Consider the following 24,333-nt stretch of genomic DNA (forward strand, 5'->3'; position numbering starts at 1 on the left):
AATAGGATTCATCCAAGAGATGCAGGAATGGTTCAATATGCAGAATCCACTAACGTAATCCAGTATTTACAAAAAAATAAAAATAAAAAAAACAAAAAACATGATCATCTCATTAGATGCTGAGCATCTGACAAAATTCAACACCCCTTCTTGTTAAAAGTATTGGAATGATTAGGAATTCACGATCCATACCTAAATATAGTAAAAGCAATATACAGCAAACCAGTAGCCAACATCAAACTAAATGGAGAGAAACTTGAAGCAATCCCACTAAAATCAGGGACTAGAAAAGGCTTCCCACTCTCTCTCTACCTATTCAATACAGTACTCGAAGAGTGCAGGTGGTTTGCAATCACCGATATGCTGAAGTGTACACATTTCTGTCTAGTTTAGAAGATATTTTTATAACTTGCTAGTGTGTGAATTTGAAAATGAGCTTGAAAATATGAATTAGCTCATATGAGAGACACAACTCTCTTTGGGTATCCAGGTGAATCATCTCAAAGGCATTCATTCTGGGTCACAAGCAGGAGATCTACATTTTGGGGGAAGGTACTTTACTTCTTACAAGGGGCCATTTGTAAGTCTGTGATGGTTTTTGACTCGAAGGTTTCTTTTCACCTGGTTGCTCTATTTCTCATAGGCTAAGAGATTGCTTCCTCATCTGTCTAGGAAATAACCCTTCCAGCCAACTCCTTTGTTCTGGTGAACGGAGATCGCTAAACACACCGAGGCTCAACTGCTCTAGAACTAAATGCTAAGCTGGTCCTAAGAAGGAAAAAAAATCTGCATATGCTCCTGGCATGGAAAATAAGATCTGCCTGTTTTTAACATTTGTTTTCTGCCTCCAGAAGATAAGTAGAGTGAACATAAACAATTTGTGCAATGCTATTATGTCTATGCAGCTGGGTTTAGAGATTTGATTTTAATATGGAAAATACTCCTAGTTTTTGTGACATATAAAAAGGAAGAGAAGGGTACTTATGTTGGCTTTCATGGTTGTTGTTTCCAGAGGATCATTCTCCACTCCTGAGTTGTGCAGATTGCTGTTGCTGAAGAAAGAAGGTAAATCCTGGAAGGTGTGCATGCCAGGGAGACGTCACGTGGGAGAGATGAGCGAGGGTGTGACTTATGGAGGCAAAAGTGTGGAGTGTGAGAGAAAAAATGACAAGTGCAGCCTGATTTCAGACCCATTCCATGGTCTCAGTGATAGGTGCACCACAAGTCCTTCTACCACACAGGGCCGTGGATCCAAAGGAATTTGTTTTCAGTTCCTCAGTGGCGCCAACTGTGTTGGAAAAGTCATCTTCCCTGTCTAGACTAGATTCTTATATACCTGCCATTCTTTGCCTTCTGTTGTCCCTTCTCCAGCTAGCAGCCAAGAAGGAACTATTAAAATTAAGTCTAGATCAGATATGAGTCTCTCCTGCTGGAAAGCATCCAGTGCCTTCCATCTTAGGCAAAATAAAACACAGGCTCCTTGCGTTGCTGGTCAGGACTCTGTGTGACCTGCCTTCTGCTTAACTAGGTAGAACATTTCAACCATTCAAAAGGACACTCCCCAGTGATGTGCCTTGCTTGACCAGAGCATTTTCTTCAGTAGAATATTTTTCATCGTCAAACATGATAGGGAAATTTATAAGCATGCACTTAATAATTTCCAAAGATAACATTAACTGGGATGTTACTTGATATTTTATTGGACATTTATTGAATTATATTTTCCTACTTGTCCCTGAATGCATTCAACTGTAAAGATTGAGGTTGTAAAAATCATACTTTGGTTCCATTATTCTAAGTCCCAGACACCCAAGAACTTTCTATTCAGTATATTTGAATAGCTTCTACAATTGCCCCTAAACTGGATATATACTGAAGTGAAGGGCACTTTGGACTAAGGGTTATTTTGGCTGAAGACAATTGAAAACCAGCAGATGCAGGAAGAGTTCTTTTGCCTTCATTTATTCATGTAAACATTAGGTATAAATTTTCTTTTTTTATAGTTTTACTTATCTTGGATATTTTATGTATTTACATTACAAATGTTATCCCCTTTCCTCCGGTCTCCCATAATTCCTCCCCTTCCCCCTGCTTCTATGAGAATACTCCCATTCCCACCCACCCACTCCAACCTAAATGACGTGACATTGCCCTATATTGGGGAAACAAGCCTTCACAGGACCAAGAGCTTTTCCTTCCATTGATGCTGGACAATGCCATCCTCTGCCACATATGTGTCTGGAGTCATGGGTCCCTCCATGTGTACTCATTGGTTGGTACTTTAGTCCCTGTGAGCTCTGGTGGATTTGGTTGGTTGATATTGCTGTTCTTCCTATGGTGTTGCAAACCCCTTCAGCTCCTTCAGTCTTTTCTCTAACTCCTTCATCAGGGTCTCCTTGTTCAGTCCAATGGTTAGCTGCAAACATCCTTATCTGTATCAGCAGACCTCTGGCAGAGACTCTCAGGGGACACCCATATCTGGCTCCTGCCATCAAGCACTTCTTGGCATCAGCAATAGTACCTGGGTTTGATGGCAGCATATGGGATGGATCCCCAGGTTGAGTAGTCTCTGGATGACTTTTCCTTCAGTCCCTCCTCTACTCTTTGTCCCTGTATTTCATCCCATGAGTATTTTGTTCTTCTTCTATGAAGGAGTGAAACATCTACATTTTAGTCTTCCTTCTTTTTGGGCTTCATATGAACTGTGAATTTTTGTTAGATATTCCAAGCCTTTGAGTTAATACCCACTTATCAGTGAGTTCATATCATGTGTATTCTTTTGTGACTGTGTTACATCACTCAAGATGATATTTTCCAGTTCCATCCATTTGCCCATGCATTTCATGTCATCATTGTTTTTAATAGTTGAGTAGTACTCCATTGTGTAAATGTACATTTTCTGTATCCATTCATCTGTTGAAGGACATCTGGGTTCTTTCCAGCTTCTAACTATTATAAATAAGGCTGCTATGAACATAGTGGAGCATGTGTCCTTGTTATATATTGGAGCATCTTTTGGGTGTATGCCTAGGAGTGGTATAGCTGAGTCCTCAGGTAAAACTATGTCCAATTTTCTGAGGCTTTGCCAGACTGATTTCCAGAGTGCTTGTACCAGCTTTCAATCCCACCAGCAATGGAAGAATGTTCCTCTTTCTCTATATCCTCACCAGTATCTGCTGTCACCTGAGTTTTTGATCTTAGCCATTATGACTGGTATGAGGTGGTATCTCGCCATTTTGCATCTCCCTTATGACTAAGGATGTTGAACATTTCTTTAAGTGCTTCTCAGTCACTCGGTACTCCTCAGTTAAGAATTATTTGTTTAGCTCTGCACCCCATTTTTTAATTGGATTATTTGATTCTCTAAAGTCTAACTTCTTGAGTTCTATGTATATATTCAATATTAGCCCTCTATTGGATGTAGGATTGGTAAACACCTTTTTCTAATCTGTTTGTTATTGTTTTGTCCTACTGACAGTGTCCTTTGCCTTACAGAAGCTTCGCAATTTTATGAGGTCCCATTTGAGATCGTCAATCTTAAATCATAAGTCATTAGTGTTCTGTTCAGGAAATTTTCACCTGTGCCCATGTGTTCCAGGCTCTTACCCACTTCTTCTTCCATTAGTTTCAGTGTATCTGGTTTTATGTGGAGGTCTTTGATTCACTGGGACTTGAGCTTTGTACAAGGAGATAAGAAAGGATTGATTTGCATACTTCTACATGCTGACTTCCAATTCACGATTCCAATTCTAGCACCATTTGTTGAAAATGCTGTCTTTTTTCCCATTGGATAATTTTTCAATTGGATCCTTTGTCAAAGATCAAGTGACCATAAGTGTGTGAGTTCATTTCTGGGTCTTCAGTTCTATTCCATTGATCTACCTGCCTGTCTCTGTACCAATACCAATTTTTATCAGGATTGCACTGTAATACAGCTTGAGATCAGGGATGGTGATTCTCCCAGAAGTTATTTTATTGTTGAGAATACTTTTTACTTTCCTGGGTTTTTTGCTTTCCTAAATGAATATGCAAATTGCTCTTCCCAACTCTATGAAGAATTGAGTTGGTATTTTAATTGGGATTACAATACCAATTGTAGATTGCTTTCGGCAAGATGACCATTTTTTAGAAACAATAAGAACTATACAAAGAATAGACAAAACCAGGAGCTGGCTCTTTGAGAAAATCAAAAACATAGATAAACCCTTAGCCAGCCTAACCAGAGGGCAGTGAGACAGTATCCAAATCAACAAAATCAGTAATGAAAAGGGAGATATAACAACAGACACTGAGGAAATTCAAGAAGTTATCAAATCCTACTACAAAAGTCTATACTCAACAAAACTGGAAAATCTGGATGAAATGAACAATTTTCTAGACAGATACCAGGTACCAAAGTTAAATCAGGATCAGATAAACCATCTAAACAGTCACATGACTTCTAAAGTAATAGAAGCAGTTATTAAAAGTCTCAGGGTTGGGGATTTAGCTCAGTGGTAGAGTGCTTGCCTAGCCTGGGTTCGGTCCTCAACTTCGGAAAAAAAAAAAAAAGAAAAAAAAAAAAAGAAAAGTCTCTCAACCAAAAAAAAAAAAAAAAAAAAAAAAAGCCCAGGACCAGATGGAATTCTATTAGACCTTCAAAGAAGACTTAATACCAATACTCTTCAAACTATTCCACAAAACAGAACCAGAAGGAACACTATCCAATTAGTTCTTTGAAGTCACAACTATGCTTATACATAAACCATACAAAGACCCTACAAAGAAAGAGAAAGTCAGATGAATTTCCCTCATGAATATTGATGCAAAAAATACTCATCCAAATTCTTACAAACTGAATCCAAGAACACATTCACCTTGATCAAGTAAGCTTCATCCCAGGGATGCAAGAATGGTTCAATATGTAGAAATCCATCAAAGTAATCCACTATATAAACAAACTCAAAGGAAAAAAAACACGTTAGATGTTGAGAAAGCATTTGACAATGTGCAACACCCCTTCATGATATAAGTCTTGGAAAGATCAGGAATTCAAGGTCCATACCTAAACCTAGTACAAGCAATATACAGCGAACCAATACCCAACATCAAACTAAATAGAGAGAAACTTGAAGCAATACCACTAAAATCAGGGACTACAGAAGGCTGGCCGCTCTCTCCCTACCTATTCATTATAGTACTTGAAGTCCTAACCTGAGCAATTAGACAACAAAAAGAGGTCAAAGGGATACAAATTGGAAAGGAAGAAATCAAAATATCACTATTTACAGATGATATGATATTAAGTGACCGCAAAAGTTCCCCCACAGAACTCTTACAGCTGATAAAAACAACTTTAGCAAAGTTGGATAGATATAAAATTAACTCAAGCAAATCAGTAGCCTTCCTCTACTCAAAGGATAACCAGGCTGAGAATGAAATTAGGGAAACAAAACCCTTCACAATAGTCACAAATAATATAAAATACCTTGGTGTGACTCTAACCAAGGGAGTGAAGATTTATATGACAAGAACTTCAAGTCTCTGAAGGAAGAAATTGAAGAAGATCACAGAAGATGGAAAGATATCCCATGCTTGTGGTATAAATTTTCTTTGGAGAAAGAGCCTTTCCTGATCTTCCATAACAGAGAAAAAAAGTCTCATTATTTTGATGGAAACAGGAATCATCATCAGGAGGAGTGTGTGTAAGTTGATGTTACTGAGAGAATCTGTCCTTCAAGGACTGAATTGTCACATATTGTATTGCCACATTAGCACAGTCTGTAACTGATAATATTTGAAGCTCCAGTTCTCTTTACTTTGTTAAAAGGGTCATACAATGCTGAGTCTAATCACTCTTTAAATTTCACTTTCTTTACTGTCAAAACTATTAATAAAATAGATGCATCTTCTGTGGTTTTGTGTATTGTTAAGTAAATTAGCACTCTTAAATTTTTTGAAATTTAGAGAGCAGAGAAAAATTTTCTTTCCTGACAAATGCATTTCTTAACTTAATGAGATTTTAAAAGACACTCAAAAAGTCATGTTCTAGAAGATAGACTATACCATAGACAGAGTAAATCAAATAGTGTAAACAAACAAACAAACAGGCCAACAAAACAGCAAAACCTTTCACCTGCACCAACTGCATACTTAGAGATGTTTTCATAGTAGCAGGGAGAATTTTTGGTGAACTTGTTTATCCTCTCTTTTCCTCTGCAAGAGGTGAAGATCAGGTGCATGATATTCAGGCTCTATTGTCAAGAGAGATACAAGGAGATAAAGAAAAACCTAAGTATGGAGGTAAGCTTCATTTGAAAACAAGTTCAATGGGTTGAACAATTAGACTCCAGGAACTGTGTTGTCTCTGATGTAAGTAGAGAAAGGGTCTCTAAGCATGGATGGATATCAGAATCCAGTGCAATGAGTGGAAGAGTGATACAACATGAACAGGGCAGTGCTTTCTACAACTAGAGTAAGTCGATTTAGGAGCCTACAGAGAAGAGAAGCTTAAAGTATGGAAGAGAATTCAGTGAGTAAATCAAGGGTGATTTTAAACTCTTGGACCACAAAGTCATTGCAAGAATTTAACGCATTTGGAGGGATGGTGTGCTGGAGTTTGCTTTAGATATAGAAAATGGATAAAGTAAGAAACTAGCTGTGACAATAGACAGGAGTAGCTTCCACTTAGAAAAACATTGAATCCATGGAGTTGGCTGTGCATAGAAAGTATGAGGGTTTTTTTTTTGACCTTGCTGGAAAAGTGGTCCCTACTGATAGAAGCATCTGGAAGATTGCATAGTCTCTGACACAGAGAACCTCTTGTTATCTCTGGAGTCTTAGGTTCTAGCAACCATTCCTAAACGAATACCTTCAAACCAGGATAGCGGGTGTAATATCCTCAGAAACTGGGACCACAAATGAACTTCAGAAGAGAAATGTTGCAAACACACACCATGTTGGAGAGCTCTATTATTATGACATCACAGGTTACCAATAAAAATTGAGCATCTTATTAGCCTACTAACTGTGTTCTTAGGTATTACAAACCAGTTAAAGAAAAGGCAAAAGGAAGAGTAGAGGACTTCTTTATGAGTGTACTAAAATGAGAATAATGAAGAAGATCACACATGGGAAAAGAAGCCAATACTAAGGAGGGCATGTCTGCAGAACATACAGAGTAGAATTATCTCATCATGTAAATGTCAATTGATCTGAACTATAGCTCAGTAGAGTTCATCTGAAGTATAATACAAAGATAAAACTATAATGCATATACGTTTTCATTTATCACCAACCGTTGGCAGTAATATTAGTAGCCCCAATGATTATAAAGGTTTTGCCATCTGCTTATTTTATGCACCTTGGAAACAACATCTAACGGAATATTTTTGTTAACATTATTCAAAAATATTCCTACTGCTTAGAAAAACTTTAGTGAAGCACGAAAGCAAATTATTCAAAATATAGAGTTGCAGACTGAAACCTGCCAGCCTTGCTACATGCTTTTGGTCAGAGTAACAGACTATGAAGTATAATAACATCACTGCACTCCGCGATCCTGGGTTTGCATTTCATGAATCCTTCCTTTAGCTCTCATTTACAAGATTCTGAAGTTTCCATATTGATTTCTTGGTAGGGTTCCCTTGAGATATCATCATCTGCAAGCATGCAGTTCACTTGAGGACAGTCAATAATCTATTCTGATCCTGATCAAATCACCTGACGTTTCTGTGATCATGTATCCTCCCACGCCAGAAGCAATCAGGCAGAGAATTATGAGGACATTGAAAGATTAGCCTCATCAGTTACCTGCTGTGGCCATTGGCTTTCTGTATATTCATAAGGAAGAAAGAGTCTGCTGATTGCCATTTAAATTACATGAAGATATATTTGTATTTTGGAACATCAAAGCATTTAAAGGTTGTATAAAACTAAAACACATTAAAGAAGACAGAGATGATTTATCAAATATTTTCCGAGAGACCGAAGTATATACAAGTTGCACTGTGAAGAAGATATAGGCATTTTGTGCATAGTCATTCTCAATTTGAAACACAATGTAATCCAACCAATATTAATTGAGCACTGACTATGGTCAAAGTTCTGTAATAGCAAAATGATGAATAGTTAATCTTCTCATCTAAATTCAAGCTTACATTATAAATGACATAATCCAAAGCCAACTACCATATACAATGAAAAAAGAGCCACGCAACTTCCAACCTTGAAAATATTAAAACTAGAACATAAGAAGAGGAAGAATGTCCAACCACTGTGGTTCTGAGTTTCTGCCTCGGAGGTGGGAGTATCAGAACGTCTTTCAGGAAGGTGAAAGGCAGGAGTACTGGGCTACTTTTATTTCTACCCGCTGGGCTGCCAGGCTTGTGGATGTCAACATGCATGGGGAGGCAAAATACAGTCTAAGATAGGGGTCCCAGTCCGTATTTTTCTGGGTGAGAAATGTTGGGGGCTGGGATAGAGGCCTTGGTTCTAAACCTCCTGGGTACCCAGACACTGCTGGGAACCTTGAGGAGTTGAGAATGAGGGTTCCCATCCTGCTATGTACCCAGATGCTGATGGGGACTTGGAGTGGTTGGGGTCAGGGCCCACAGGCCTATGAAGAACCTGGGGCAGGAGAATCCGACTTAGCTATGAATGAATGCTAGGAGTGCAGAGGGCTGGATGAGAGGCCCTCTGTGGAAGTCTTAGGTGCAGATCTGTATGAAGACACTCCCTCCATGCTGATCTCTGATGAAAGAGACAATCCTTGCTTGTCCAAACTGCTTCATTCTTGGCACATGATGATGCATACGACTTAATCAGGGTGAACCAGAGATTAAATATTTTGCTGAAAGGGATGCCTAGGATAGCATGCTCATTGGCTAAACCCTCAGAGCCCCTAGATACTTCATTAGCAAGAACAACTCTAGTTTCTATGATAGGAGACTGGTAATCATGGTCTTTTTATTGGGGTGTCCTGGTCACATGCTCCAGGATAGGAATCTGGTCAGGAGCTAGCCCAAACTCCTGCTGTTCTCAATTATGAATTTTATTGGGATTATGGACTTTGCTTACCAGTTCTTCTATTTGATGGCACAGTCCAATGTCCCCCCAAAACAGGTTTCTCAAAAATTTGAAACCCTGAGTGGCAGTTATGATGACATAAGAAAGAGGGTTGGAGATTTGAAGGTCCTCTCACATCTTGTAACACACATCATTTTAGTGCATGGCCACAGTTTCTTTATGTTCTACAGCTCTGGCCAAGAATTCTCTTTTGGCTAATGGATCATGGGAGATGACGCTCTTGAGTATAACCCCAAAAGGACCAATGGAGACTTCAGTTCTCAGGTAAGATGACACCAACATGTGGAGGTACCCAGTAAGACTGGACTTCAGTTATCAAGATTAATTGGTGCACACTAATAAATACTACATTGGCTTTTTTTCCTGTTTCAGCCTTTCCTATCAGATAATATGTATTTCCTGGCATCACTTCTTAAATAACATACTTGGGCTGATGTCCAACCAAAAACAATGAGCAATCACAATGCTCCAAATGTAACAAATTAGGCAGTGTACTTAAAAATTAGAGGAGATGTAATAACGTAAAGGAGAAATATTCTCCATAGGTGCATGTACCCAAACACTTGGTCTCCAGTTGGTGGCACTGCCAGAGGAGATCATGGAACTTTGAGGGCATAAATCCTTGCTACAGGGAGCATATCACCAGGGGTATGCATTGCAACCTCCCTTTACTTCTAGCATAGAGTCTCTTGCTTTTCTGTGTATTGAAGAAGTGATCTCTCAGATTTCCACTTTTGACTGCTTGCTGCTATGACTACCCATCACTAATGTACTCTCTCCCTGGAACTATAAACCAAAGACAAATCCTTTCTCTAGTAGTTGGGTTTGTGCATGGTGTTTTATCACAGAGTAAAGCAAAGTAACTAATACAAAAGTGGGTAACAGAGAGTGGGTTTTTTACTGTGAAGAACCTGACCATATTGTTTTTTGGAGGAATATGGAAGACTTTGAAATTTGATTTAATGCTATAAGTAGACCTTAATAGGATGCTCTGTAGGAGGTGAAAGGTTTTAAGGGGAAGCAAGAACTTTATTAGCAACTGTGCTAAATTCCATTCATGGGTTATTTGGTTAAAAAAAATCCATCTTACTTCTGCCTGTGTCCTGAGAACTTGCCTGAGGCTAAATTACTTGTAACTTTAATTTTTTTCAAATCCTGTTTTTAATGATGGTTTTTAAATGTTTTAGCCTCCCTTGTACCCCACCACCCACCAGAGGTAGTGGAAAAGAAAGGATATGGAGGAAATGAACCTATTTAGGAAGGTTCTTTGTAACAACTCTGTGTTGTCTGGAAATCATTTCATCATCAGTTCATTTCACAGGTTAGCAGGCAGTGGCAGCTTGATCCACTTGCAAACACTTCACAGCAATCCAGTTCAGTAGAGTCAGATTAACAACAGCAGTGATACGACTTAGCAGAGACAGACAGGCCTCAGTCTTAACTTGAGTCAGCAGGAGGGACCAGCAGGAATACAACATGTTCTCGACTGTACCTTTCTCAGGGAAATGATGATCAGTGAGACCCACAAGCATTGCATAGCTAACTGTACCAGCCAAGTTCAGCCTCTGTCACTGTCTGTCAAGTCCTATTTATACCCTCCAAATATCACATGTCCTCCACATGCCTTGATTTAACATATGTCTTGTCTCAGCATGTGCATCCAATCAGCCTGAGTCTGCCAAGTCTTGACAAATGGAGCTCAACTACACAATATAAGGCAGACCAATATACATGTGTTAGTAAAGAGTCCTTCATCATATGTCCTTTCACATGCTTGCTTTAGCAGAACATCCTCTTTCCTGTGTCTCCTTCAGTTAAACATTCCTTCTTGAGTCTGCCTTAGCCTTTCACACCTGTGTCCACTTAAATGAAATGTTCCTTCACATGTTTGCCCCAATAAAACACCATCCGACCGACTTTCCAAAAAAAACCTGTAAGTGTCCATGTTAATACCAATCTTTGTAATTTAGTTTATGTAATTTAATATTAGTGTAAAAATACAAATGACTAATTTCTTTGGCACAGAAAATCTTAAGGCAACATAATGTTGAGTATGTGAAATAGTTGTAATTGATTTGCATTTATGCAGATGTACAATGGGAAAAAGAGCAAATGGGGAAAAGAAAAACAAAATATATGGTTTTGAGAGAAAGAGAACTATAAGAAACTTAATTTTACAGAAAAGTCATATGTTGAAAGAGATGTTTTAGATGTTAATGAGAATTAGCACCACTAAGGAGTGGCCATCTGTGTTTCCCTAGAACGATGGAAAGGGTGGGTAGCATTAGGGCACCAGCCCACCCCAATAAGCTTCCAACTTATGAAAGGAGAAAGCCTAGAATATTTCTTGGTTTTAGAAAACAATTGCTTCAACATACAGAAGCTATTGCCCCTGCTATTCAGGAGTGTAGCTGGCACATAAACTTAGTGGTATCTCTTACATGGTACTAGCTTTGGGGGAATGAAAGCATGAAAGATTGACAGTTTCAGAGACCCACTGCAGCCAGGCAACCTATGCTGTGAGAGACCCTTGCATTAATCTGTGAAAGGGAAGACTGGGTGATGGTGGAGACCACATAGTGTTGGAATTGCCCGAGCTGTGAGACATCTGCTGAGTCAAGCTTTATACAGGGAGTGGGATCAGCCAGGGAGAGAGATTATGTTGTAGGCAGCAAAGCCAAAGAAGTGGAGCTCTTTAAGTCCATTAAATCTAAAGCCCCATACACTGATTGTAAAGCTATGGGATTTGTTATTTGCCCTGATGGATTTTGGGACTTGTTTTGGTTCAAGTATTTCCTTGCTCTTCTCCAATTCTCCACCTTGTGTATGTGTGTGTGTGTGTGTGTGTGTGTGTGTGTGTGTGTGTGTGTGTGTGTGTGTGTAAAGGGGCCACCATAAAGATATTGTTTTGAGTTTCAGAAGATAGTTTGGACTTGGATAGACAGTGCTGAGACTGTTTGAGATGATAGTGGCTTTTAAAGTTGAGCTGAGTATACTTTTACAGGGATATGGTCATGATTATGATATTGAAACCAGGGAGTGGAATGTGGTGATTAGAATGAGAAATATTCCCCATAATTTCATGTATCTAATCACTTGGGTCCCAGTTAGTGGTGTTGTTTATATAGGATATGGAACTTCTAGGATGTGAAGCCTATTTGGAGAGAAGTACATCCTAGGGGTTAGGCTTTGAGAGTTTATTGCCTCACAGTACTTCCCGTTGGCTTCCTGTGTGAAGATGTGATCTCTCAGTTTCCTGCTCTGATGTCTCCGTCTGGAACCAAATGACAAAGCAAACCATCTTTTCCACATTTCACTTGGTCATGATGTTTTATAAGAGCAATAGAAAAGTAATTAACACTGCATGTATAAGACAAATAACAGGAGTGAAGAAAGGTATTGTTCTTTTGTTTTATGTGAGAAATTCTATGAAGCACTACAATTTTAATTCTACTGATCAGAAAAACCTCCACAAATTTTGTACTATTAGAAAGCAAAATCATAGGGGTAAACTAAGTTATAGATGGTCATATGCCTATTATTGGATGAGGATTCACTGTACCTGTCTTCAGACACACCAGAAGAAGGCATCAGATCTCATTACAGATGGTTGTGAGCCACCATGTGGTTGCTGGGAATTGAACTCAGGACCTCTGGAAGAGCAGCCAGTGCTCTTAACTGCTGAGCCATCTCTCCAGTCCCTGGACGAGGATTCAAGTCTTTTTCTCTGACATGCAGGAAGAACTTTGACATGTAATGTTTCGCTGTGTCTCCTGTGGAAGTTTTTAGGGGTATTATATATCCCAAATGGAGAGTTCTTCCTCCCTGGGGTGTGTTCTTGAGACAGCCAAGGTACAACACAGGAAAGATTTTATGGGTTGGTAAATGGGAGGAAGAGAATCTTGATGCAGTGTTCAACGTTTGGTCTGAATGATTTAGAAGAACTCAGACTGGTCACCCAAGACTGAGTGGGACCCAAGACTAAGGCCTTAAATAATCAGACACATCTCAATTAGAGTCCCAACCCCTTACTGCTGCTTCTGAGTTATTGAATGAGCTACCTGTTTCCTGAGTTTCTTGGTTTTTATTGAACAATACATGATATTTTTGGTCAGCTGTAAAAATGAGCAAAATGAATAACTTTAAAAGACTTCCCCTGACATATTCTGAATACATTAGCTGGTGCCTAGGATACCTGTACATATAGGGTGGGTTTTGATTTTTTTTAAAAGATAAAGCCTAATTTTGTAGCTAAGGTTATCCTTGGATCCATTTGTGGCCAAAATTAATCTCAAATGCAGATCCTTCTGCTCTAGGTTCTATACTTGCGGTTGGAAACAGATTTAATTCTCATTTTAAATCTCATAAATGTGGCCCCTTCCAAAAGCTCAAGTTTACAAAGTGTGCTGTTCCTTTATTGATGATTGGTATCACAGACTGAGTCTCCCTAGCCTCAAAATCTGATATGTGTAATACTGCAAACAGGAAGTTCTTTGAGTCCTGATGTCATAAAGCATGGTCAAGGTACAGGCGAGGAGCTGAAGACATACTTGGCCAAATCTGTAACTCCACTACCAAGGGGAGTGCAGAGGGGGGATCACTAGGACGATCTGGTCACCATCCTTGTCCCAGGAATAGTGAGAGACCCTGTCTCAAAGGAAAAAGATGGAAAGCAATGAAACAGAGCAACTAAAATCTTCCTCCATGTGCATGTACACCACAGATATATATCTTCCCATCCCATTCACACACAAATGGATGAACCAAACTACCTTATGAAATTACCTTCAAGTTATGTGTATAGGGCATATACGATACAGAAATGAATTTCCTATTTAGGCTAGGGTCCATTCATTATATAATGGATGTAGACCATTCATTATGTAGAAAAATATACTCCAGAATATGATAATAAATTTCGAGTAAAGAGACACTCATCATGTACACATGATGAACATAGATGTACATTCTCAGTCTTCAGAAAACCTGTTTTGGGTTCATAAGACCACTAGCCAGAAGTTTAGTAATGTAGCCACACCAGGAACACTAGCACCTGTGAACAAAACCACACTTTGTTCATACCCTGAAAAGTATACTAATGGAAACCCAGCAAGTTGAGTTTCTGGGCACTGGGCAGAATTTGGCTTCCCCAAGAGCATGAAGAAATCAGACAAGGCATGCTTCACTAAAGAGAACTCATAGTCCATGGATTCTGGAAGGCAAATTAGAATAACTTGGGTTTTTATCAAAAATGATATTTTATATTATGTATTCTATAATTAATTAACACAACACCTTTCTTAGGTAGAACTTGAGACATAGGATTCCTTCAAATATCCACCCATAAGCTGTGGACACTTTCTACTAGAAAAGAATTTGATTAGTGCCAAAGGTGTTTTGCAGGTAATCTCAGCCAATGGCTGTCCTTGAGAGACTGCAGATAAATGCAAGCCACATTTTCTTGCCTCTGCATCAGTATCTTATAGTTTTACCAGAGAGGAGGGGGATGGGAGGGAGGGAGGGAAGAAGGGGGGAAAGGGGGAGAGGGAGAGGGAGAGGGAGAGGGAGAGGAGAGGGAGAGGGAGGGCATGCATGCACTGTTGAGAAAGGATGTGATATTGTTCTAAGGAAGCAGGGAGGTGGAACATGAGTCCTGCTGTAGAAAGGAGTGGTGACCCAGAAATAAGAAGATGGCATTCATGAAGGAGGGTGCACCATGAACAAGAGTGAAAAGCTAGAAATGATTTAGGGATGACACTGAGAAAAAAAATTAGCCTAGGAGGAATGTGATCGACCCAACATCATACCAACCTGTTATGGACCCAACTACAGTGAGGCAACAGGACCATAACTCATATACTGGAGTCCAGACTTATAGTTCCTAGAAGGTAGGGTTTGGTCTCTGAAATGTTGGGGTTAGCCATTTCATCTCCCTATCTGACTTTTTCCTAGTTTCCTTTCCTTAGTGAGAGGAAAATCAAACTTCAACATGGTCTCTACAGCTTGTGTGTCTTGTACCTTCCTACTGCTTTACCTAGCTCTCTTCACTGATGCTTTTATCCAAGCATCTTACCCAGGAATCTTTTGTCAGCTGGGCCTTTAGCCATGCATCCTCTCCAGATCTATACATGGCTTTTGCTTGTTCCAGAAAGCCTTTCTCTCTACTTCTCTCCATTTGTGGAGATGGCTGATGTTCCTTTTCAGATTGTAGACCAGGAAGATTTTCTAAAGCAGGGAACTCTTTCATGCCTAAAGTTAACCCCTAAATTAGATGCTCAACAAGCGTTCTGTTTCTTGGATTCGTGAGACTAAACTGGTTGTGCCCACCATGGGACAAGGCAACTACTGTACACTGCACTGGTTTACAGCCAAGTGGACTAATTGGTGAAGGGAAAGCAAGCAGTTTGCTCAGAGGGCTTTGTCTCAGATTGCTATCCATCGTATCATTATTACAAATTTGAGGAAAAGTAATCGCTTGTTTTATTTAAGAACGTCCTTTTCCTCTTCAGCCATTAACCTTGTTTTTGGAATGATTATTAGTGTACTGGGACAGCAGTTCTACATCCACCCTTATCTTTATTCCATGAAGTCTTGGTGCTTTAAAACTGCAATCAGGAGGGAAACACTCCAATTTTGTGGTTCAGTTCACCTTTCAGTTTCTCTCATATCTCCTTTATTTTGAACATTGTAAATGGTTTGAAGAATATGTACTTTTTTGCATTTATATTGCTCTTATCAACAGAGCTATAAGATCTTTTAGAAAACATGTATTAGTGGTTATAAATAGCTTTCTGAGATACAAGAATGTGTGCCTATGAAGGCCCTTAAGACAAAGGTGTCCATGAGTTCACTGAATAGCAGCATGAATCTCCAAAATCATCAGATTGACTAAAGTGAAAGCCTACAGGAAGCACCACTGTTCCAAATCTAACAACAGCACCTCCATGACAGATACATGGATTTGGAAAGGTCTTCTTTTAAAATCCTGAGTATCTGAAACACTTGCAAATGGAGAAGGGCAAGACAACACTGATCTTGCTGTTTGTAACTTCTTCCAATATTCAACTGACTCACAAACCCAGCCTCTTTCCAGATAAGTACCTATAAAGCTTAGATTTCTCTAAAACCTCAAGTATGTGCTATACCCTGGGGAGTCTGATGTGCAGTAATTTGCTTATTTTCACTGCAAAAAAATACTTTCTAATTTCTAGTAGAATATTTTCTTTGACCCCTGTGTTCTCTCAAAAGGGAATATTTGGTTTTCAACTATTTGCTGGTTTCCTGGTTACCTTTTGAATGAAACTGATTTCACCTTGAATTCACCTGTGATAAGAGAGTTCCTCTCTGCTGGGTGCCACTCCTTTGGAATTTCTGAAGATTGGCAGCAGTGTTCATATACAAAGACTGGTATTACTTTCTAACTGAGACAGTGTTTTTATATAGAGTGAAATCTGGCCTCCAACTCCCTCCTCATGTATCCCTAGTTGGCCTTAAACTTGTAATCCTTTTGCTTCAGCCTTCCCATTGTAGCTTACAGAAATTTCTGCATGCCTAGTTTTTTAAATGTAACAGTCTTTGTAAATGCTTAATCTAAAAAGTATAGTCTTTACACGTGTGTATTCATATATCAGATCAAATTTGATCTGACATAGGAATGCACACATATCAATTAGCTAATCAATAATTAATACACTCAGATCTATCAATGCTCCTGTAAGTAACTCTGGTCCACTAAATGAATTTTTATTTATTTTATTTTTTTAAAAATATATGCTGTGTTTTTTTCTGTATGGAACAAACAGAAATAAATTCCCCTGGAAAATGATGCAACAATAAATATTAAAAATGATTATTTCCTATACATAGGAGAACAAGGCCATATTCAACTTAGCTTGGGTTATGGAATGAGACTATGATTCAAAAAAATCAAACCATACCAATCAAAAGCAAAACATGAAAGAGTGGCCATAGTTTCAGGAAAACTTGCTATTGTAATTAATCACCACAACAGGCATCTCTTTTTTTTTTTTTTTTTTATTAACTTGAGTATTTCTTATATACATTTGAGTGTTATTCCCTTTCCGGTTTCGGGCAAACATCCCCTTCCCCTCCCTTCCTTATGGGTGTTCCCCTCCCCACCCTCCCCCATTGCCGCCCTCCCCCAACAGTCTAGTTCACTGGGGTTCAGTCTTAGCAGGACCCAGGACTTCCCTTCCACTGGTGCTCTTACTAGGATATTCATTGCTACCTATGAGGTCAGAGTCCAGGGTCAGTCCATGTATAGTCTTTGGGTAGTGGCTTAGTCCCTGGAAAGCTCTGGTTGCTTGGCATTGTTGTACATATGGGGTCTCAGCCCCTTCAAGCTCTTCAGTTCTTTCTCTGATTCCTTCAGTCCTACTCTCAGTTCAATGGTTTGCTGCTGGCATTCGCCTCTGTATTTGCTGTATTCTGGCTGTGTCTCTCAGGGCGATCTGCATTCACATTTTGATCATCCGTCTTGAGTTTCATTTGTTCTAGGCATCTAGGGTAATTCAAGCATTTGGGCTAATAGCCACTTATCAATGAGTACATACCATGTATGTCTTTCTGTGATTGGGTTAGCTCACTCAGGATGATATTTTCAGTTCAACCATTTGCCTCTAATTTCATAAAGTCGTTGTTTTTGATAGCTGAGTAATATTCCATTGTGTAGATGTACACATTTTCTGTATCCATTCCTCTGTTGAAGGGCATCTGGGTTCTTTCCAGCTTCTGGCTATTATAAATAAAGGCTGCAATGAACATAGTGGACACGTGTCTTTTTTTATATGTTGGGGCATCTTTTGGGTATATGCCCAGGAGAGGTATAGCTGGATCCTCAGGCAGTTCAATGTCAATTTTCTGAGGAACCTCAGACTGATTTCAGAATGGTTGTACCAGTCTGCAATCCACCAACAATGGAGGAGTGTTCCTCTTTCTCCACATCCTCGCCAGCATTTGCTGTCACCTGAGTTTTGATCTTAGCCATTCTCAGTGGTGTGAGGTGAAATCTCAGGGTTGTTTTGATTTGCATTTCACAACAGGCATCTCTTGATCGCCATTCTCTTTTTGAAAAAGATTAATTTTTATGTGTATTTGCATATGTCAGTGTGAGTGTATGCCACTTGTGTGTGGGTGCCTGTAGAGGACAGAAGAGAATTTCAGATCCCTTGGAACTTGGGATATAGGCAGTTGTGAGCCCCCTGATGCAGTTGCTAAGAACAGAACTTGGGTCCTGTGGAAGACATAGAGCGTTCTCAACTGCTGAGTGGTAGCTCCAAGCCCTGATTGATTGATTGATTGATTGATTGATTGATTTCCTTCCTACCTTCTTCGTTTCTTTCCTTCTTCGCTTCTTTCTTTCTTGGAGAGAGGTAGTGAGAAAGTCATTCAACCTTCTAGGTAGCATATCGTTTGTCTGATCCACTCTTACAGTCTCCGTCTTTTAATGAGAACACTTGACACGCTCGTGCTAATGTGTTTGTTCAGCTTTGTTCTTGCTGCACCTTTATGATCATTCTAGATTTGTTCTTTCCTATCATGTTTTCTACTTCTTTCACTTTATTGATTGTTAATCAGATACGCTTTTGTAATCTATTTAGTAACTACACTCAAAATTATAATTCCCGTCCTCGGCTTTTCCTAGTCACCTGTAATGTAGTGCCTTAAACCTTCTCTACAGTAGAATATTAAGACATTCAATTTCATTCACTCTCTTTCCTCATCTTATTTCACTCCTGATATATATTTTAATTCTTTGTGTATTTTAAGCCCAAAATGTCATTGTTATTGTGTTATAAAGTCAATGTCACCTTTGGTTTGCCTCATGTATTTACCCATTCAGCATTCCTTATTTCCTGAAGTTTCATGCCTCCAACTGTAGCAATTTACCTTTCAGTGTCTTGCACTCTTCCAGTCTTATCCTGCTAGAAAATATTTTGATAAAAAAGCACTTATATTACTTTTTATTGCATTCAAATCCTCTTTCCTTTAAGTATACACGCACAAGAACTTGCAAAAAAAAAAGTAGTATAATGCTTTTTTTCTTCTTATTTTCCTAATGATTACATGTTATATAATTGAGATAGGCAAAATTCCAAAGCTGGTACCCAAGATCCTGCACCATGAATATTCAGTGAGTGTTAACTTGAGTTCTTCTATTAAGGAACTGGGTAGAAATCATCAAGGTCATGGAGCTTAAAGTAATAAGAAAAATCTTTGGTTGTCCAAGTGGACTTGATGACTAGTCCACTAGATAAAAGGCTTGTTTGTAATTTGAAGCAGATAAGTGGTGTAATAGTGAAGCAGAGTGTAGATTATGAGGTAGGGTTTGTTCTGACACATGCCTGTGACTGCAGGGTATAGGAGACATGTGTCCTGTGTAATAGACATTTTCTTGATGTATCATAAGTGAGGGAAATAAGGCGGCCTATGATTAAAGTTGTTCTTTATTTCACTTGTAAAGTCAAATGAAGTTATTACCTTCACTTGACACTGTCAGTAGAACCACACTATCATATCCCGATAATGGAACACCTATAAGGAGGGAAGACATAGCCTTTTCATTCTGTCTTCAGAAGAGTCCTCTTGGCAGTAGATACAGTTACAGATTACATGGTTTTATGTATTCGATTGGATTTTTAGGTAACTAAGGTTCTGGAATAATAGGATTCCTAGACTCAGTATTTCTTAAATTATCAAGTCATCTGGGATTCATGCAAATAAGCAAACTCATAATTACTTCACAGATTTTTCTTTGAAGTCAAAACAAAAGCTTTAGACAACAGATTCAGTTGCAGCTACCTATCACCCTCCTCCTTCTAAGGATCCTTTTAGATTTGTTCCCGTATGGAGTCCCAGTTGGTAGAAAACCGAGTCACTTGATGCTGCTAAATATTGGCAGATTAGTGATTTGGGATGTGTATTTTGGAATTGAACAGAACTTGTATTGATTTTGAGCTCTGTTTCACTTAGCCATTTACTTGGTCTTTCAAATCCATTTCTTTATTACAAATGGATTACCTTATACAATAGGTATTGCAGTAATTAAATTAGAGCATGAAACGATTGTCTTTAGCAAACTGATTTACACACTTTATCATTACATTATTATTGTAAAGAGAGAAACATTGACCTCACATAGAATGTATCTTATTCATTACTTCCCAAATATCACATAAAAATAGTCCACACAGACTGGTTTCTGTGAATTTTTATTGTCATGAAACCACTTTTACAAGTCAGCCCTAAGTCTATATTATAGAAATTTGATAGTCCATTAAAATCATTTGGAATAGATTAACAATATGGAAAAAATATTTGGCTATATACAGTCACTTGTATTCTTTTTTAATATAAATTATTTTTAAAAAGACATATTAAAGAAGGCATGACTGGGAACATACTTGTAGTCTCAGGATTTGGAAAGTAGAGACAGGAGTATATCAGAAATTCAAGGTCATCCTTGGCTTCATAGCAAATTTGAGGTTATCCTTGAATGCATGAGACCCTGCCTTTAAAACACAACAAACATGTTTTTAAAAGTCTAACAGACTCAGCAGACATATAGTAGCAACTTCAATAGTAGGTCAGAGGGATGTCTACAGAACCTAGGAGGCCTGATGCAGGAGGATCTTACATTTGAGACAAACCTGGGTACTAGTCATTTCAAGTATATCCTGGGTTAAACAAAAAGACCCCATTTTGTAAACAAAACAAAAATCAACTATCAAAATCAAAATAAATGCCCAAAGTGGGGACCTGAGTTTGCTTCTTTTTACCAAGTGGTGTCTGTACAACTCCAGGATAGTTATTTTTCTCACTCTCTAGAGTCCAGTTCCAATATAGGCACAATGGTGCTATTAACCCCCACCTCTTATGGTTGCTGAGCACACGAGAAAAGTCAATACATGTAAAATATACAGGAGAGTGCAGAATATCCAGTTAATATTGATTGCAAGTTAACTCTGATCACAGCAACTTTTAGGCTCTTTTTATGTGCCTACCAGGTAATAATTCCAGTGTTATCCAGGGGAAGTGTTGAGGAATGGTATGTTCTACTCTCCTCATGAAAAAGCAACCTTTGCAGTTGTTTCTTCTGTAGAGCTTGAGAGAATCTTGTCTCTCACTGTCCATTACTTGGATGTCTCCTTATTTGTTTTCCTTAGCAGAAGTAGATAACCTGTGGGAGAGCAAGGATACTGTGTCCACAGAGTCACGGGGGGGGCGGGGATTTGTTTTCATCCATCCCTTTGTGGTGAGATGCAAGGCTGACTTCAGGACTACACAGTATTTCCCACTGTTAGAGGAAAAACCCTCCAAGCAGAAGATGGAGAACTGACTCAGCATTCAACATGGGATTATTGGTTAATAATGTTTGAGTCAAGACTGGACTCTGTCCGGTCAGCAACTCTGAACATTCCAACTCTTTCACTGTCTTTTACAAAAACCTAACCGTAATCCACCTTAGGCCTTGGAAGAAGTTGTTTCCTCAACTTTTGGAGGAAATAAACATGTTTTACATAAAAAAGAACATGAGTGATGCTATATCGCCAAATATTTTCCATATTTTAAATCTGTTTCAAATGAGTTTTGAATGGTCTATCGAAGAATTATTTAAATATTAGCCTTCTCTCCTAGTTAAGCGAATACATCCCATTTTTTAAAACTCTGTTTTATTGAAGCGGAACTTCCTACAGCAAAGTGGAGGACCCATCTGAAAGGTGAGGTTAAGTGAGCTTGACAGCTCTGCAGTTTTTATAGCCAGCACCAATCAGTGTGAAGCACGTCGCCATCCTCCCAAAATGCGCTTAGACCCTTTGCAGTGGACAGCTGCATGCTCTCCCCAGCTGCTCACCCTACGGATTCCCTATCTGTCCGTACAGGTTTTATTTTCCTTCATAGACTCTCATGTAAATAGCATGTCACTTGCATTCTTGGTGTCTGAATGGTTTTACGAACTATGCCAATTTTACCATTTTCCAGGCCATCGTATACACAGGAAGTTTGGCTTCTTGTTTTACTCTCTTTTCTCTTTAATCCTGTAATCTATATTTACTACAATTTGTTTAGGCATCCACCTGTTGAAGACCAGGAACTTTGGTTGAGACTACCCTGACCAAGGCCACTGTAGGCATTTATATGCAAATCCTGGGTTGGGCACATCTGCGAGGAGGTGAGCATGCCATCATTACCACTTCCCGCCGTGGCTATAAAAGCCTTGTTTCTGTTTCTAAGATGCATTCTGCGCTCAGTCTCTGGAATATGACCCACGTCATCTGTTTGGCCACTGTGTTACTGGTTACCCAGGACACTGGGGTGTTGAAATATTTCAGGTGGCTGTTTTTAGCACTTTCTACACTTCCCTTCTCTCTGCCTGTGAGCTGACTAGAAATGAGCAAGCGTGGATAGAAATGCAAAGCATATACAGAATTTCTTTGAAGATCTGATCTAATGTCTTCCACGGGAAGATTCCTTCCCTCTGGTCTGTATTCAGATATAGTCCCTTTACAAGCTCTTACTTACTGACCTCCTGGTGTTTTCTTAGCCATTAGTCTTAGTGCTGAAGCTACTGGGAGAGGAGCCAAGAAGCAGCTGCTGCCGAGTGGAGCCACACATTTCAAACCTCCACAGCTTTTACCTTGACCTCTGAACTTGGGATCTCAGTCTATTGTCCACACGAGAGATGAAGCCTTCTCTAGATTATGGTGAAATTTCAACTTTTTTTCTGAAACTGGGGCTTTCCCTTCACTGATGTGTGTGTGTGTGTGTGTGTGTGTGTGTGTGTGTGTGTGTGTATGTGTGTGTGTCTATTATGTGCTTTCAAAATCAATTAAATTCTTTCACTTAAGCCCCACCATAGTGACAATTCTGAAATGCCTTTATAGTTAGTTAGTTAAACCCAAATAACAGTGTGCAGTTGGAAGCTATCCAGATCAGACTTTCAATAATGCAAGTGCCAAGAACCAAAGACAAGTAGATTAGTAGCATCCAGACCTTCAGCTCCACTTGGTGAGAAAGATTCTGAGAGTGAAAGAAAGACTTGCAGTAATGCGTGAGTCCATCAGCCACTGTTAGAGCAACACATGAAGGCCACAGAAGATACCCCACCAAACTGTGTCTTAAAAGGGTGACTAAGAGCCTAATTGATGTGAGAGTCAAATGAATATCATGGAACCACTTTAGGAGGAGGGAATTCCTTTCCATGTATGTTTCATTTTAATGGAATTCATCGAAGCTCTTCAAAATTTCCTATAAAATGACCACTAAAAAGCATGAAGTCTTAAAGGATTGAATCATCTTTTTAAAAGGAAGGGTGACACTCTTTCTTTTCCTCAACCACATGAGAGAAAGAATGTTCTGCTGTAAATTCCGATGTAATCTTAACTGTGGGGACTTTGATCTGAGGGAGGAGAGTGTCTTCCTAAAGAGTTCAAGCTGGTGTAAAGCTTCCAGAGCATGCAAGGCACTGAGGACTCAAGGTTCTCACAGGATGCAGTGGGATGAAGGTTCTTGGGACGAAGGTGCTGGACTGACGTGTTCAACAAGTCGGTTCCAGGGGCAAAGTGTATTCAGCCAGCCCATAGTCCTGTTCTCATTATGCAAGAATGTTGGCTTTGTTTTCTACTTTACTCTCCAGGCTTGACTTGATTTCACTTATATTTCACTACTTAAGAGTTGCTTCCTGTTTTACATAAGCAATGGGGCAGAGAGAGAGAGAGAGAGAGAGAGAGAGAGAGAGAGAGAGAGAGAGAGCACTCAGCCTGATGTTGGAAAAGATTGATTTTTCTCATTGTTATAGCTGGATCCCTTTCAATAATATCTAAATAGGGAGGTAGCCAAGTCTACTGAATGCTTCAACACACAGAATGCAGTTATGACAAATGCTTTGATATCCTTGTCCAGTTTTATCATCTATGCCATTTCTTGGTCAGTTTTTATGGGTAGATTGTGCTCCTCATTCTGTTGTTATTTTATGATTGCTTTGCGTGGTCTGGAATTTTTATTGTATGTTAGACATTACATGGTTTTCTATTATTCTTTAATTTCTGTGAATCTTAACCTCTGTTCTGGAATATGAGCTTGTTATTGGAAAACAATTGTTCCTTTCAAGGCTTGCTTTTCGGCTTTCTTAGGCAATACTAAAGTAGCCTTTAATCTAATTTTACCTGACTGCTTTACCTAATAGTCCAGGTTGGAGAGATGGCTCAGTAGATAAGAGCACATGTTTTGAGAACATGGTATCCAGGT

General features: G+C 39.1%; 1 pseudogene; it reads left to right on the top strand.

The window, feature by feature from the left end:
* The first annotated feature begins 9,270 nt into the window (after positions 1-9,270).
* LOC116900808 overlaps positions 9,271-24,333 on the top strand; it is a 204,252-nt pseudogene continuing 189,189 nt past the window's right edge.

This window comes from Rattus rattus, chromosome 5, assembly GCF_011064425.1.
Source record: "Rattus rattus isolate New Zealand chromosome 5, Rrattus_CSIRO_v1, whole genome shotgun sequence".
In the NCBI taxonomy this organism is placed as follows: domain Eukaryota; kingdom Metazoa; phylum Chordata; class Mammalia; order Rodentia; family Muridae; genus Rattus; species Rattus rattus.